Genomic DNA, 17,877 nt, shown 5'->3' with positions numbered 1-17,877 from the left:
CACTTGCCACGCCCCCTCGGACATGCGCAGTGCCGCCGGTAGGGGGGGGGGTGGCTAGCGGCTCGCTCAGGCCTGGCGGTTGGGGAGGCGGTTTAGAACACATGCGGAAGCTCCTAAGCCGGTATTTGAAACGGAAACTCATCGGTTAAAATAGAAATACCGGTACCTGGAAACCTGGAACTTGTCTTTTCGAAGCCACGGTTCCCGTCATCACCTCTGCCTCTCCGGGTTCCCATAATCGTCCTTATGGACCGCTGGTCGTGTGGTTGCCTGCACAACGCCTCCTGGACCCCCGGCTGGTTGAACTCCCAATACCTTGTCAGGCCTCTTAGAGGGACTGTCCAGTGCAGTCCCTTGCTGCACACACATAGGCACCTCCGGCGCGCAGGTCAGTGACCTCCTAACCCCCTTGGGGGACCACGCCCAAGCCACTTCCCTGACTCCCAGGTGGGGAGTCCCAAGTGGCTGATTATTTTATTTCGGACCTCTTGGCCTAATTCACACTGGCCAGCTGGACCAGAAGCTCCCGTTCATCCTTCCCAAAACGTCAGGGAGGTTTGTGGAGGGGCTCCTTTGGAACCCCTTATAAATATCTTCTTTTTTTTTTTTTTAATTTATATACGTATTTTGAAAGAGAGCGAGCATGAGCAAGGGAGGGGCGGAGAGAGAGAGAATCCCAAGCAGGCTCCGGGCACTCAGCGCAGAACTAGACGCAAACCTGAGATCGTGACCTGAGCTGAAATCCAGAGCCCCACACCTGAGGGACTGAGCCACCCAGGCACCCCTCTTTTTTTTTTATATATATATTTATTTGAGAGCACGCCTAGCAGAGGGGCGGGGGAGGGGGGGGGGATGGGGGGAGAGAATCCTAAGCAGGCTCCATGCTGTCAGTGCAAAGCTGCAGATTCCTGCTCAATCTCAGGGATCGTGAGATCAGGACCTGAGCCCAAATCAAGAGTCAGTGGCTTAACGGACTGAGCCACCCAGGGGCCCCTAAATATCCCTTTTTAAATATCCTTTCAGAAGACAGAATAATTAAAACAATCTGTCGCTGTTGGGAGTTGTAGTGATAATTTTCTTATGTCATTTTTCTATTTAGTTTTTCTGATTAACTCCAATTATGAGGTCACGACACACATCTCCAGCTAATTTATGCACAGCTCCAATTCTGTGCAGGGAGGATGCAAAACGGCAAACTATCCATGGTAGGACTTTCTGGAGCATCAATTCTACAAGATTTGGAAGAAATGAAGTCATTTCCAAGGTAAGTAATTGAAAACTTAAAACTAAGACAAGGCTGGAAAGTCCTATGCCATTAGCGATGGTTCATAATCTATGCCTGAAATGTCAGACTTTCTCTAAGAAGAGACCCTAAGGATAACTTATTTCCCATTATTTTAAACAGAAAAAATTATAAGGCATAGCAAGTCCCATCAAAAAACCCGACCAATTTTGTGGCATCTGGCTGGCTCAGTCGCTAGAGCCCCTCGATCTCGGGCTCAGGAGTTAGAGCCCCACGTTGGGAGTAGAGTTTACTTAAAAATTAAATTAAAAAAATAGTCATTGGCATACAGGTGCTTTGTGTGCACTAGCAGTGGCTACTTGTAGACCAATAACATCAGATGTTGTACATCTTGCCAACACTCCAAAGTGTGATGGGCCTGCAGGTTGTATTTGGAAGCAACGTGGAACTTTTTCTGAAGCCGTTTAAAATGTATTTTTGGGGGGGCGCCTGGGTGGCTCAGTCGGTTGAACGTCCGACTTCGGCTCAGGTCATGATCTCACTGTTTGTGAGTTTGAGCCCCGCGTCGGGCTCTGTGCTGACAGCTCAGGGCCTGGAGGCTGCTTCGGATTCTGCGTCTCCTTCTCTCTCTGCCCCTCCCCTGCTCACACTCTGTCTCTCTCTCAAAAAAAAAGATTTTAAAAAATTTAATAAAATGTATTTTTTTAAAGACTCAATATAAACTTTATATACATATCAGCTAAAAATGTTGAGAGGGAAATAACTTCTATGCTATGTATTGAAAATGAAAACATTCTTCCAGGAAAACATTAATTGGGGGATATATTCTGTGGGTATGCCTGTATTATGAACTAAATGGCAAAAATCCCATTTATTTTATTTTTTAAATATATTTTTTAAAGTTTATTTATTTTGAGAGAGAGAGAGAGTGCGCGCAAGTGGGGGAGGGGGATAGAGGATCTGAAGAGTGCTCTGTGCTGACAGCAGAGAGCCCGATGTGGGGCTCAAACCCGTGAACCGTGAAATCGTGACCTGAGCTGAAGTCAGATGCTTAACCGACTAAGTCACCCAGGTGCCCCCAAAGCCCACTGATTTTAAAGACTTTAAAGATTAAAGCTATAACTTCAAGTAAACTTGGCGCTGAGAAGTCCTTTCAGCTTATGACCCCAGAGTTCTGCAGTCCTGTGTCAGTAATGATCCCTTGCCAACATCAGCATACAAAGGTGCCCTAATGTTGTGCATTAACACAGACCTCCTTTGACCCCAGAGTCCTCTCCATTTCCCATTTTCCTCTGCTCCATTTAGGTACCTCTCCTCTCCTCTCCTGAACCCATTCCATTCCGGCTTTCCTCCACACCACTTTGCTTTCATGATGTCACCAATGTTTTCCATTTTGCTAAATTCAAGATGCAGTTTTTGTTCTCTCAGTCTTATAGCTGCATTTGAAACACGATTGAGCACTTCTTTCCTCTGGATTCTCAAGCCCCCCCCCCCCCCCCCCCGCCCCCGATTCCCTCCCATCTTACTCTATCTTCCTTTTATTCCTCCTCCTCCTCCTTCAGATCTCTGGGACCCTCAGCCCCTTTCTCTTTCTTGTGGGCCCTCTCTTCTCAGAGCAAACCTACAGAGGCTCCCAGCTTTGAATACCATCTATCTGCTGAGAACCCCTAGGCCTGGGTCTTCTTTTCTGAGGGGAGCACTCAGGAGCCATCACTGACTCTCTTTCCCTTCCCACCCCACCACATGCAGTCCTCCAACAAGTCCTCTTGACATGCATCCTGATTGCAGCCTCTTCTCATTGCATCCATTTCTACAACCAGTTTCAGCCACTGTCCTCTCTTACTGATCTTCTGCAAACACTGTCTTCCGAACTAGCTTCCTGCTTCCCTCTATACTCTCCTGCGGTCCATTCTCCAGTCAGCATCCACAGTGCTCCATAAAAAAACATGAAGGGGTGCCTGGGTGGCTCAGTCAGTTAAGCGTCCGACTTTGGCTCAGGTCATGATCTCGCAGCTCGTGAGTTCGAGCCCGGCGTCCGGCTCTGTGCTGACAGCTCGGAGCCTGGAGCCTGCTTTGGATTCTGTGTCTCCCTCTCTCTGCTCTGCCCCTGCTCATGCGCGCCGCGCTCTCTCTCTCTCTCTCTCTCTCTCTCTCTCTCTCTCTCTCATTCTGGATTCTGTGTCTCCCTCTCTCTGTTCCGCCCCTGCTCATGCTCTCTCTCTCTCTCTCTCTCTCTCTCAGAAATAAAGAAACATTAAAAAAATTTTCTTTTAAAACATGAAAAACGGGTGCCTGGGTGGCTCAGTCGGTTAAGTAGCTGACTCTTGATTTTGGTTCAGGTCATGATCTCATGATTTGTTGAATTGAAACCCACATCAAGCTGTGTGCTGACAGCATGGAGCCTGCTTGGGATTCTCTCCCTCCCTCCCTCTCTGCCTCTCCCATGTGCAAGCTTGCTCTTTCTCTCTCTCTCTCTCAAAATTAAATAAACAAACTTAAAAAAAAAAAGAAAACCATGATATATGTTAACCCCAACCCCCACCCCCCACAGACACCCCACTCCCCCTCCATTCCCTCCTATCCCCATTTATAACCCTCTCACTGGCTTCTCACTGCAATAAAATAAAAGCTTAGGTAACCAGATAACCTGACTCCTGCCTACCTTTTTGACCTCATCTCCTCTCCTTGCTTGTTCATACTACTGTGTGTCAGATTTTCTGGTATCTAGAGCTGAAAGCAATCTTAACTGAGAAACAGTAAATCATAGAATCTATTGAGCATGGGAGGCTTGGAAAGAAATGTATTAAGAGAGAATGAAGGGCCCAAAATGGTTTTAAAAAAAACACAAAAGCATACAAAACAATGAAAACATAACTGATCTGTATGTATATACCCAAAAGAATGTCTCAACAAAGTGAATGGTTAGAAACCAAGCCAGCGTCAAAGAAATGGAAATACCTTTGATTATATTTTAAAAACAAAAAAAAATATATTTAGTAAATATAAAAGGACAAATATTGAACATATTATATTTCTGGCCCATAATGCAATACAATTAGAAGTAACAGAAATAGGGAATTTAAAGATGCTCAGCTTGGAGCTCCTGGGTGGCTCAGTTGGTTGAGCATCTGACCCTTGGTGTCGGCTCAGGTCATGATCTCACAGTACATGGGATTGAGCCCTGCATTGGACTCCCCACTGACAGTATGGAGCCTGCTTGGGGTTCTCTCTCTCCGCCCCCCTCTCTCTCTGCTCCTCCACCACTCATGCACATGTTCTCAAATAAATACACATTAAAAAAAAAAATTAAAATGCTCAATTCTTTGAAAATGTTAAGATATTCTTTTTTTTTTTTTTAATTTTTTTTTCAACGTTTTTTATTTATTTTTGGGACAGAGAGAGACAGAGCATGAACGGGAGAGGGACAGAGAGAGAGAGGGAGACACAGAATCGGAAACAGGCTCCAGGCTCCGAGCCATCAGCCCAGAGCCCGACGCGGGGCTCGAACTCACGGACCGCGAGATCGTGACCTGGCTGAAGTCGGACGCTTAACCGACTGCGCCACCCAGGCGCCCCAAGATATTCTTTTAAATAAATTAATGCCTGGGTCAGGGTGCAAATCCCAAGCACAACTGCAGTGGCTATAAATATATGTGCTTGTAAATACACCATACCCAGATATATGCAGGGTGATAAGAGAGCTCTCTGACTCAGAAGCTTCTGTTGTAACCAGGTTATGTTAAGCTCTGCCACAGAGTCCTTTAACATCATCTTAGTACAAAAGGGAGCAACAGTGAAGGCAGTACTAGGAACTATAACTATTACAGATGCCTAATAAGTAGGACTGTGTTCTACTGGGCCTGACCTTGACCTCAGGATCCTTTCCAGCCAGGGCTCCAGGCCACACCACTAACGGATCTGTGTTACATACAAGCTCAAAACTGCCCTCCCAACAGCAGGCAGCCTGGAAACCGGCACGTGCAGCACATGCAGTAGAAAATAATGATGGCCCTCACGTGAGGACTCAGGATCCCAAAAGTTCTGGTCAGGCCTCAGCTTCAAATCTGCCTCACCCACAAAACACTCCCGACCCTCACCTTGGCTATACATAGCAGTCTCTTCTGAAATTTCCCTGCAATTCCTTTTTTCGTAACTCCCTTGCAGGCAAGAGAGGAGAAACACTACTTGGGGAGCACTGTTATGTGCCAGGACTATGATCATCAAGAAGGCGGAGGCCACAGGATTGCACCTCAACCCCGGGGACCTGCCAAAGAAGAACTGCCACCAAATTTTCAATCGAGGACCCTTCCAGAACTCTTCAGTGACCTCACCGAGCGGTGTGCCTCTGGAAAAAGCTCAACACTCGCCCTAAATGAGATGTCTCTTCCCCATGCCTGGGAGGATAGGGGATAGATCCTCTAGGGGCGGATGCCTGGGCACAGATGTGACCCAGCAGCTCTGGAGCGAGTGGGTGTACTCAGGCGAGTTCTAGTTAATTTGTACATGAATAAAAAGCACTGGGATAGGGAAAAGGGCTCTTGAGTCCAGTAAGTGAATTTTATTTATTTATTTATTTATTTATTTATTTATTTATTATTATTTTTTTTAATTTATTTATTTTTTTTATTTTTTTAACGTTTATTTATTTTTGAGACAGAGAGAGACAGAGCATGAACGGGGGAGGGTCAGAGAGAGAGAGGGAGACACAGAATCTGAAACAGGCTCCAGGTTCTGAGCTGTCAGCACAGAGCCCGACGCGGGGCTGGAACTCACGAACCGCGAGATCATGACCTGACCCGAAGTCGGACGCTGAACCGACTGAGCCACCCAGGCGCCCCAGTAAGTGAATTTTAATATATAGGAGTTCATCCGCAAGACATCAGTCTACATTTGTTCTCTAGCTAGTAAGATTTTGACAGGAGGCAGGAGAAGAGCGGGAAGGCCACCCTGCTGGGCACCACTGTAGACGCGTTTAGATCCGGATCAGGCTCCCACACCAGGGGGCCCACCTGTGTGCTAACCAGCCTACAAGGCACTGTCCCTCGGGCTGAACAGGGTTCCATACCACCTCAGTGTTGCCAGCACTCTGGACAACTTCATTTTTCTTTCATATTTTTGAGGTAGAATTTGTACTCAGGACGTGTCCTGCGTACGCAGAGGACTTAGGGGCCCGCAAACAAGCGAATTCACAAGAAGCTCTGAAGATTACCACACAAGTGTTTGGTGTCGTCTTGTGTATTACTGAATTGTCCATTAATCAAGAGACTCGGTGTAACAACCTCAGCAGGATGTCAAAAGCGGGACTGCAGAAGCCCCAGGCCTGAGCCAAGGGAGGCCGTAGACCCAAGATTCAAAGCACGTGCTCTGGACACCAGCTCTGCGATTGTACAAACTGCTTAACCCCATTCAACATTCATTTCCTAGTCTGGTAAATGGGCACTTTTACCTAAAAGGGATTGAAATGGTGTAGAAGGTCTGGGGCCACTAGTAAATGCTACTGGTATTTGTTGGTGTTAATATTACTATTATCAAACCTGCTGAAGGAAGTGACAGCCCAGTGTTCTCTGAGACAAACATGAATGAGAACCAGTCGTATCAATAATCACCTCCCACAATCCAGCATTAAGAGCAACTCAGGGGCGCCTGGGTGGCTCAGTCGGTTAAGGATCTGACTTCCGTTCAAGTCATGATCTCATGGTTCATGGGTTCGAACCCTGCATCGGGCCCTGTGCTGACAGCTCAGAGCCTGGAGCCTGCTTTGGATTCTGTGTCTCCCTCGCTCTCTGCCCCTCCCTCACTCGCTCGCTCTCTCGTTCACGCTCAAAAATAAACATCAAACAAAATTTAAAAGCAACTCAGAAAATAGATGTCAATGCAGCCAATTAAGCCGACTGTGCTCTTTCCCCATGGGAGCCCAGTGTGCAATGGCTGCAAACAGTAGCCTCCTTGGTAGTGTATGCAGCCTGTTGATTGTACAGGTTGCCCTAAGGGACCTTGGAGACAGCCCTTTCCAGTGGACATTGAGGTGTGGCCTCATGCCACAGTCTAGGCTCCAGTCTAGGCTCAGACAGGTATGTGGGGTGTATTTGGAAAGCCCCAGGGCCCAGTGGCCAGGGTCCACATTGGCCAAGTGATCATGTCCATTCGCACCAAGCTGCAGAATAAGGAGCATGTGATTGAGGCCCTACGTAGGGCCGAGTTCAAGTTCCCTGGCCGCCCGAAAATCCACATTTCCAAGAAGTGGGACTTTAACGTGGATAAATTTGAAGACATAGTGGCTGAAAAGCTGCTCACCCCCAGATGGCTATGGGGTCAAATATATCCCTTATCATGGTCCCTTGGACAAATGGAGGGCTCTGTGCTCATGAGAACCTCGGCACTGCCCCTTCTCTGTTCATGCCCACCAATAAGTCCTACTTCCCGTCTTAAAAAAAAGAAAATACATGTTAAATCCCTTCCCATTAAATGTGGTTTTTTCATTGTGTTTGTTTCTACAGAAGCATCTCCCGTCCCTGATAAGCACGAGAGAAGACGAGAGAAAAGAGTAGGAGGGAAGAAGTACCCCAGGACGACAGTCCAGTCTCTGAAGATTCACCCAGGTTGGGACAGAGGACCTGCCCGAAGCCAGGACCAGCCTCTCTTCTTATCTCCCCGGTGGCACCCAGCCATCCTTTAAGCCCACCATTATTTTTTGATTCAGTGCTTTTGAATGCTGTGGAAGCACAGGTACTCCCTTGATTTGAATCCCGTGCAGACCACCTTGGCAGTCTGCACCTGCCATCCTTCCCTGCCCGTGGTCCTCGGTGTCCCCACATACAAGCCGTAAGCTCCTTGCACCACTCCCGTCCCCACGGCTGTCTGTGTCAGCCCTGGCCCACCTCCCACACCTGCTGCTGGGCTCGGTGGAGCTTAGGATCTTCTTGCTGCCCATATAAAAACAGTCTTTGGTTTTGTCCCTTCTTTGGCTATCCACCACGTGAGCTTTCATTGGCTTCATTGTGGTTTAAGGGCCACATCGGTTCTTTCCAGGTGGCCTGAAACACGGTATCTGCCTGAGTAAGAAGTTGAAGAAGCTCCCAGCAGCCCATTCAGCCTTGGGGGTTGCCAGAGGGAGAGGCTGGGGTCCTATCACCGGGCCGCCCAGCATGGAGGGAGTTGCCAGTTGTAGGACAAACCCTGGGGGCAGCTGGTTCCGTGTGGGGCATCACCACTGCTGCTGATGCTGTGGGTGGAGGGGAGGCCCCAGGGTCACACTAGGGACTGTGCTGGGGAAAGGGATGGTCCTTGTGTCTTGGTGGGGGACTGGCAGGCCCTTTGGATGGGCTGCTGGCCTTCCACTGACTCCCAGTGCTCCCCAGGCCGCTGACTTTTTGAGTTACACAACACAGCAGAGGTGGGCAGGCCCACCGAAACCAGGCTCCTCCGGGTTGGCAGAGACCCTGGGCTGAAGCCTGTGGGAGCTGGAAGGACAGCAACTATTGGCAGGATCAGCTGAAGGCAGAGGCTTCGCAGCAATGGTCCACCCTCCACCTTGGGGCTCTTGCAGCCTAGGATCAGGTAGTTGGCCATCACTTCCTCTTAATTCTGGCCCCTCAGCAGGTCCTGGATCTGGTCCCACTCATAGCCCACAGCTAATGTCACCTCAGTTCTGCCAGGGATCCTTGTAGTCAGGGAGTGGCTCACTGTAAGGCTTTAGTAGTTCTGCTTCACGGGCCATGGTCATCCATGGGCCCTTCATGGTTTCCTCTAAAGTGCTTCTCTCACTGGGACTGAGGGGCAGGAATCTCTCTAGCAGGTCTCCCACGCTGCACAGACGTGGAAAGGGGAACGTGGTATATCCTGCTCAGCACCCGCTCCCACAGCTCCCTGAAGTCCTGCCAAGGCAGGGACCTGCTGGTCACTGGACAGTCATTGTATAGAGGATGGCTCCAGGCTCCACCCAAGGGGGACTACCACAGAAGGGGGTCAGCTTATGGGCGGCGGTGAACTCATTGCTGAATCCAGAGTATGCGACCTCGATGTTCGGGTCGGATTCCAAAAGCAGGCTCTCTGGCTTTAGGTCCCTGTGGATGACACCTTCCTGGTGGTGGTACCACACAGTGGGCGCTATCTGGCAGAATCTGCCTCGGGGCTCCCCCTTTCTCATGCAGGCATGGCGCAGTTCAAACACCTGTCCTTCGCTAGTGGACTCCGTGACCGGGTCGCCTGCTTCCATGGTGCCAGCGACCTCAAGTAGTTTCACGACTCGGGGGTTGTGATTCAGGGCCTTCATGCTCTGGACTTCAAGGAATAGTCTCTGGAGGCTGGAGGAGCCCTGCTGACTCTTGTTAATGACCTTCATGGACGCCTCTGTCCCACTCGGGTTGTGCCAGACCAACCCCACCTGGGCAAAGCTGCCCTGGCCGACGGTCCTGAGGAGCCGGTGGTGGTCACTGTGGCTCTCCTGGTCACGGGGATGGCCGCAAGGCCCCCGCAGCTCAATGACTCACTGCTAGGAATGCTAACTAAAAGTGCCCCCTAACAGTACTAACAAACTAAATAAAGATGGGAAAGAAAAGAAAAAATGAGAAAAGAGAGGGAAAAAGCAAAACTGTGGCCAAAAGTCCCTCAGGTCCCCAGACACCAGCTTCCTGGCCTAAAAAAACCAAAACATGTAGGCCTGGCCAAGGGCTGATACAGAGAGGTGCTTAGGATTTTCTCTCGATGGCTCTTCTTGAGATCAGTGCAAGAAATGCACCTGTAAGGCTGGGGATAATTCACAGTGGCTTTCCCACTTGGTTCTCAGGAACCCTTTACTCTTAAAAGCGTGGGGGAGGGATGCCCCCAGAGGCCTTTTTGTTTACGTGTCTTATAGTGATTGATACATACCTTACTAGAAATTAAAACCTGAAGGATGCTTCAGTAGCCTTTTCATGTCTAGTTTGGGAATCTGTAATAATTTTTGATGTTTAAAGAAAGCCATGACATCTATACTTAGAATAATTCAATTCCTTTTTCTTTAAACTCTGGATGATCGGTCTCAAAATGATACCACAATTTAACTGGCTTCACGATAGCCAATGACAAAGACTCTCCCTGACTAAACTTGAGTCGTTCTCCTCTAGGTCTGGACCTTGCAGCCTGCCCTTGTCTGGCCTGCATCACCCAGTTGTAGCAAGAACCTTGCCAAGTCAGTTTAAAGAGAACTCCCCACCCTCAATATCTCATAATATTCTTCACACACACACCCCACCTTTGGTGTCTGTGAAATAATAGAAAATATATATTGGTCTCTGTCCCTGGTTCTTGGCACAGGCTCCTGAAAGCCTTCTAATTTCCTAAGTGCTAAGACACTAGGAGCATCTCGTTTTCTAATATTTGGTCTTTAACCCCAGTTCCTGATTCAGGGCTCCTAAATTCCTTGGAATATCCTGAGTGGTAGGAATGTCTTGTTCTAATGAGGCAACTCTGGATGGGCTCCTGGATGACTCCTGGCGGGGAGTCTTTCTGACTGTTAGCAAAAGGCCAAGCCATGATTAGAAGCTTGGAATTTTCAGCTCCATACCCCCTCCCCAATCCTCCAGAAAGGGGAAAGGGGCTGGAAGTGGAGTTAATGATGTGTCACGCCTACGTGAGGAAGCCTCCGTAAAAATCCCAATAGTATGGGGTTCAGAGAGTTTCCGTATGGGTGAACACATCCACACTGGGAGCATGATGTACCCCAACTCCATGGGGACAGAAGTTCCTGTGCTCGGGACCCTCCCAGACCTCACTCCATGTATCTCTTCATCTAACTGATCATGTATCCTTTATCACATCCTTTAATAAATGTAAGCAGAAGTGACTGGGTTTTCCTTTGTATGGCATCTGACCACCCTGGCCTGCCCACAGCAAGAATCCTGTTAGATCTGTTTAACTAGAATCCTTCCATCCCTGAGGTTTCCTTAGTAGTGTTCCATCTACTGACCCCAACCCTGCTCCTCGGCTATAAACCCCCACTTTGTGCTGTACTGGGGATGGGTTCCAGTTCTATACTGAGGCCTCTTTTTCCCCCTATTGCAGTAATTCCTGAATAAAACTTGCTTTTACTGCTTTAACTACTACTGTCCCGCTCTGGGTTTGTTTGTTTGTTTGTTTTTTTCTTAACACAGTAGGGAAATATTCTGTTGCATAAGACACAACAAGGTACATTATTGACTTCTTTTCTAAGAGAGAAAGAGTACACACACAAGCAGAAGAGGGGCAGAGAGAGAATCCCAAACAGTCTCTATGCCATGAGTATAGAACTGACGCGGGAAGCTTGATCTCATGAACCCTGAGATCATGACCTGAGCCGGGTTCAAGCTGCTTAACTGACTGAGCCACCCAGGCTCCCCTGTTACTAACTTCTATAAAGCTGAAGGAAAGTTAGCTTTCATCATATTTTTATTTCTTAGTTACAAATTTTGCCCAGAGTCTTTGGAGTAGATTTCTCCCTTCCATAAGCCAGAGAACTTGCTATGTCCATTGCAGTATCCTTAAATGTAAAAGTTGAGGGGAGCCTGGGTGGCTCAGTCAGTTAAGCATCTGACTTTGGCTCAGGCCATGATCTCTCAGTTCATGGGATCAAGCCCTGCTTTGGGCCCTGCGCTGACCCCCAGGAGCTTGCTTGGGATTTTCCCTCTCCCTCTCTCTCTCTGCGCCCCCCCCCCCTCAGCTCTCTCTCAAAATAAATTAACTTTTTAAAAATGTAAAATAAAATATTATTTGAAAGACAGAGCGCAGAGGAATCATTGAAAATATTGACGTGTGGGGCGCCTGGGTGGCTCAGTCGGTTGGGCGTCCGACTTCGGCTCAGGTCACGATCTCGCGGTCCGCGAGTTCGAGCCCCGCGTCGGGCTCTGGGCTGACGGCTCAGAGCCTGGAGCTTGCTTCCGATTCTGTGTCTCCCTCTCTCTCTGCCCCTCCCCCGTTGATGCTGTGTCTCTCTCTGTCTCAAAAATAAATAAACGTTTAAAAAAAAATTTAAAAAAAAAAGGAAAATATTGACATGAACAAGTTATTAATATGTTCGTTGAAAACTATTTAAAAATCTATGACTCAAGGAACTTCAGTTAGGTAGAATGAATCAATATTGTTAACCTTTATGGGTGTTTTTCAGTAAATATTAACTGATCCTCCCAACGGGCCAGGCATTGTGCTAAGTACCAGAACACAGAAGCATGGAATCTATCAAATGTGACACGGTACTGTGTATTAACTTAAGAAATAAAAGTGTAAACTAAACTAAGAAATGCCTGGAGTATTGTTTTGCCGCCATCCAGTATATATGTGCACACAGGCCAATATCCCTGATGAATATAGATGCAACATTTCTCCGTATATTAGCAAACCAAATTCAACAGGACATTAAAGGATCATATGCCATAACCAAATGGGATCTTTCCCTGGGATGCAAAGATGATTCAACACACACAAATCAATAAATATGATATAGCACATTAAAAGGATGAAAGACAAAAATTGTGTGATTATCTCAACAGATGCAGAAAAAGCATTTGATAAAACTCAACATTTTTTCATGATAGAAAACATTCAAATTGGGTATAGAAGGAATACACCTCAACATAATAGAGGCTGTATATGAGAAACATACTGCCAACATCATACCCATTAGTGAAAGGTTAAAAGCAGGAACAAGGAGCACCTGGGCTCAGTTGGCTCAGGTCATGATCTCACAGTTCGTGAGTTCAAGCCCTGCATTGGGCTCTGTGCTGTCAGCACGGAGCCCACTTTGGATCCTCTGTCTCCCTCTCTCTCTGCCTCTCTCTCAAAAATAAGCATAAATTTAAAAAATAAAATCAGGAACAAGACAAGAGTGCCCACTCCCACCACTCCTTTTCAACATAATTCTGGAAGTCCCGCCCAGCTAAGCCAGAAAAAGAAACAAAAGACAGCCAAATCAGAAAGGAAGAAGTAAAACCATCTGTTGATAATATGATCTTGTATATAGAAAATCCTAAAGACTATCAAAAAACTGTTAGAACTAAAACATTCAGAAAAGTTTTTTTGTTTTTTTTTTAATATTTATTTTTGAGAGAGAGCATGAGCAGCCAAGCGGCAGATAGAGGGAGAGAGAGATGTAAAAAAAATTTTTTTAATTGCTATTCTTAAAATAACCGGGAAGAAAGATTTCCTGTATCAGGCTGGAAAGAGAGACAATGCCATCCCAACTTACCTTTGCTTAAGACTTTAAAAAAAATGTTTATTTTGAAAGACAGTGCATGCGGGGCGCCTGGGTGGCTCAGTCGGTTAAGCGGTCGACTTCCGCTCAGGTCAGGATCTCGCGGTCCGTGGGTTCGAGCCCCGCGTCAGGCTCTGTGCTGACAGCTCAGAGCCTGGAGCCTGTTTCAGATTCTGTGTCCCCCTCTCTCTGACCCTCCCCCCCTTCATGCTCTGTCTCTCTCTGTCTCAAAAATAAATAAACGTTAAAAAAAATTAAAAAAAAAAAAAGAAAGTGCATGCAAGCAGGGAGGGACAGACAGACAGAGAGAATCCCAAGCAGGCTCTGCGCTGCCAGCACAGACCCCAGTGTGGGGCTCCAACTCACCAATCGTGAGATCATGACCTGAGCCAAAACCAAGAGTCGGACGCTTAACCGACTAAGCCACCCAAAAAAGTTTTAAAATACAAAATGAGCATGCTAAATTCAGTTGCATTTCTACCCACCAACAGTGAACTAGCTGAAAAAGACAATAATCCCATTTACAACAGCATCAAAGAGACCAAAGTGCCTAGATATGAATGGAACTAAAGAAGTAAAAGCTTTGCCTAGAGCTTTAGATATTGGTTAATATCCAACATCAAAATTACATTTTGATGAAAGAATTTAAAGTCACAAATAAGTGGAAATAGAGCTCATGTTCATGGATCAGAAAAGCTGATGTTAAAATGTCTACACTACACAAAGCCATGTGGGGATTTGATGCAATATCTATCAAAATTCCAATGCCATTTTTCACAGAAATAGAAAAAAAAATCTTAAAATTTCTGTGGAGCTACAAACGTCCCTAGATAGCCAAAGCAATCCTAAAAAAGGACTAAGCAGAGGCATCATTTTTCCTGATCTAAAACTATACTACAGGGGCGCCTGGGTGACTCAGTTGGTTAAGCGGCCGACTTCGGCTCAGGTCACGATCTCGCGGTCTTGAGTTCGAGCCCCGCGTCGGGCTCTGTGCTGACAGCTCAGAGCCTGGAGCCTGTTTCGGATTCTGTGTCTCCCTCTCTCTCTGCCCCTCCCCTGTTCATGCTCTGTCTCTGTCTCAAAAATAAATAAACGTTAAAAAAAAAAAAAGACATGTGATAACAAATGTTGACAAGGACGTGGATAAAGTAGAACGCTTGTGCGCTGTAGGTGGGAATGTCAACTGATACAGCCACTATGGAAAATTGTATGAAGGCTCCTCAAAAACACTGAAAATGGAACTACCAGCAATCCCATTTCTGGGCATATATCTGAAGGAAATGAAATCGCTAACTCAAAGAGATAATTACACACCCATGTTCGTGACAGCATTATTCATAAGAGCCAAGACATGGAAACAACCTAAGTGTCCACCAACATATGAATGGATAAAGAAAATATTATATATAAAGCTAAATGTGAGATTATATATATATATATATAATATTCTAATATATGTATTAGAATACTAGTCACAAAGAAGGAAATCCTGCCTTTTGTAGAAACATGGTTGGACCTGTGGACCTTGAGGGCATTATGCTAAGTGAAATAAGTCAGACAGATAAAGACAAATACTGTATGATCTCACTTACGTGTGGAACCTAAAGACATGGAACTCGAGAGAATGGTGGTTGCCAGGGGCCGAGTCGTGGGAGAAATGGAGAGATGTCGGTTCGAATATAAACTTTCAGTTATAAGATGTAAATTCTGAGTATCTAGTATACATTATGGTGACTATAATTAACAATATTGTATACTTGAAAGTGGCTGTGAAAGTAGAGCTCTAATGTTCTCACTGTAACAACAACAAAAAATGGTGAAGGGCGCCTGGGTGGCTAGTCAGTTAGGTGTCCGACTTTGACTTGGGTCATGATCTCACGGTTTGTGAGTTGAGCCTCACATTGGGCTCTGTGCTGGCAGTATGGAGCCCGCTTGGGATTCTCTCTCTCTCTCAAAATAAATAAACTTAAAAAATGGCGAGGTAAAGGGTTAAAAGGGTGTCAACTTTATTGTGGTAGGCATGTTGCAATATATACGTATACCAAATCATCACATTGTACACCTTAAATTTACCCAATGATTTGTGTCAATTATATCTCAATAAAGTCGAGAATTAATTAGAAGTCACCATGTAGCCATCAATGAGCAAACAGTCTGCACAGAGATGTTTATAGCAGCTTTACTCATAATTCAAAACTTGGAAGACCCAAGATGTATGTGAATGGATAAACAAACTGATAATGGAATATTATGCAGCATTGAAAAGAAGTGAGATATAAAGCCATAAAAAGATATGGAGGAACCATAAATTCATATTACTAAGCGGAAAAAGCCAATCAGAAAAGGGGACACACTGTATGATTCCAATGATACATTACGAAAAGGTAAAACTATGGAAGACACTAAAGATCAGTGGGTTCCCAGGAGGTGAGAGAAGGAGAGATGAGGAGACAGAGCACAGTGGACTTGTAGGGCAGTAAAACTACTCTGTTTGATACTGTAATGATGGATACATTCATTCTGTATGTGTCCAAGCCCATAAAATGTACAGGACCAAGAGTGAACCCAAAGATGAACTACAGGCACTGGGATTATTTGTAACAATGTACCACTCTGGTGAGGGATGTTGCTAATCAGGGTGCTATATATCTGAGGTGGCAGAGGATATACAGGAAATCATGTACCCTTCTCCCAATTTTGCTTGAACCTAAAACCGCTCTAATAAAGGCGTGGGTGGCTCAGTCAGTTAAGCATCTGACTCTTGACTTTGGCTCAGATCATGGTCTCATAGTTCATGGGTTCGAGCCCCACTTTGGGCTCTGCACTGGCAGTGTGGATCTTGCTTGGGATTCTTCTCTCTCTCACACACACACACTCTCTCTCTCAAAATAAAAGAAATAGGGGCGCCTGGGTGGCTCAGTTGGTTGAGCGTCTGACTTCGGCCCAGGTCATGGTCTCACAGTTTGTGGGTTCGAGCCCCGCATCGGGCTCTGTGCTGACAGCTCAGAACCTGGAGCCTGCTTCAGATTCTGTGACGCCCTGTCTCTCTGCCCCTTCCCCACTCATGCTCTGTCTCTCTCTGTCTCTCAAAAATGAATAAACGTTAAAAAAAATAAAAATAAATAAAAGAAACAAACTTTGAAAAAAAGGTGTTTTTTTTTAGTTGACCGTCATAATATCAGTTCCAAAATAGACAAAAGAAAAATGTCCTCTAATTTGGAAATGCATTGAAGATTAGAGTGGAGAAAACAATTCTAGTAAAGCAGAAACTTAGGTACTGTTTCTCTAAAACTCTCCGATGATCTTTGAAGAAGCCATAGGAGCCCAGACAGGTATGAAGTGACTGCTCCTAAAACCTCATACGGCAAAAAAAGACCACTCATTTTTTTAAACATTTATTCATTTTTGAGAGAAAGAGTGTGAGCGGGGGAGGGGTAGAGAGAAAGAGGGAGACACAAATTCTGAAGCAGGGTTCAAGCTCTGAGTTGTCAGCACAGAGCCTGATGTGGGGCTGGAACCCATGAGCTGTGAGATCGTGACCTGAGCTGAAGTTGGACGCTTAACCAACTGAGCCACCCAGGTGCCCCTAAAAAAGACTCACTTTTTTGCAATAAGGACTGATTCAGATTTCAAAATGTATTCAGAAATGGGCAGTCAAGGGGCACCTGGGTGGCTTAGTCAGTTGAGCTTCCAACTCTTGACTTCAGCTTAGGTCATGATCTCAGGCTCGTGGGGTAGAGCCCCACGTTGGGCTGGCTCTGTGTTGAGCGTGGAGCCTGCTTAAGATTTTCTCTTTCTCTCTCTCTTTCTCTCTCTCTCTCTCCCTCTGCCCCTCCCCCACTCACGGTCTCTCTCTCTCTCTCTCTCTCTCTCTCAAATTTTTTTCTAAAATTTAAACATTTTTTTAAATTAAAAAAATTAAATCAACAAATTTAACAGGATATTCTCAGTTTCTTTCTGAATAAAGTAGCTATTTGGAGTCTAGCTTTGATATCACAATTTCAAATTACCTATGTGCTTAAAAACCATTGTCCCTGAGAAAGGGAGGTTTAACTTACGATGACATCCAATGTGCTCTAGAGTGTTCAAAAATAATGAACATTTTGGACACAGATAGCAATGTATTATGAATGTATAGATGCAAAGACCTGATTGACGAATAGGGTCTCCAGAACAAACAAACGCACCCTATTTTCAAGATCTAGAAACTATCCAAGTCAAAAACCTAACAAGTAAAATCCATTCTGCAAGGCTTTAGTCGAGACAATATTCAGCTTCATGTTATCACGTTAGAATGACACCAAGAATCTGAGTAATCCGTGGGCTTGATAAAAGCAGGGAAGCAAATCAGTGATATCACCTTTGACTGCATTCGTTTTATCACTATATAAAACAAAAAGCTGTCCTAAGGGTTGCAGTCCACTCAGATAAG

General features: G+C 45.9%; 2 long non-coding RNA genes and 1 other non-coding gene across 3 annotated transcripts; all 3 read left to right on the top strand.

The window, feature by feature from the left end:
- Nucleotides 1-36: 36 nt before the first annotated feature.
- LOC109247677 (uncharacterized) lies at nucleotides 37-5,822 on the top strand. The gene is made up of 3 exons (XR_008420308.1): nucleotides 37-388; nucleotides 1,100-1,264; nucleotides 5,408-5,822. It is a non-coding gene; the product is annotated as an uncharacterized LOC109247677 (long non-coding RNA).
- A 55-nt stretch (nucleotides 5,823-5,877) lies between these two features.
- Nucleotides 5,878-11,319, top strand: LOC128772472 (uncharacterized). The gene is made up of 2 exons (XR_002071817.2): nucleotides 5,878-6,671; nucleotides 7,741-11,319. It is a non-coding gene; the product is annotated as an uncharacterized LOC128772472 (long non-coding RNA).
- Nucleotides 7,116-7,249, top strand: LOC128775781 (small nucleolar RNA SNORA70). The gene has a single exon (XR_008420754.1). It is a non-coding gene; the product is annotated as a small nucleolar RNA SNORA70 (small nucleolar RNA).
- Nucleotides 11,320-17,877: the final 6,558 nt, after the last annotated feature.

The sequence above is a fragment of the Panthera pardus genome, unplaced genomic scaffold (assembly GCF_024362965.1).
Source record: "Panthera pardus isolate Hobbes unplaced genomic scaffold, ASM2436296v1 HiC_scaffold_8, whole genome shotgun sequence".
Classification (NCBI taxonomy): Eukaryota; Metazoa; Chordata; class Mammalia; order Carnivora; family Felidae; genus Panthera; species Panthera pardus.
This window is presented reverse-complemented; position numbering and strand designations above follow the sequence as displayed.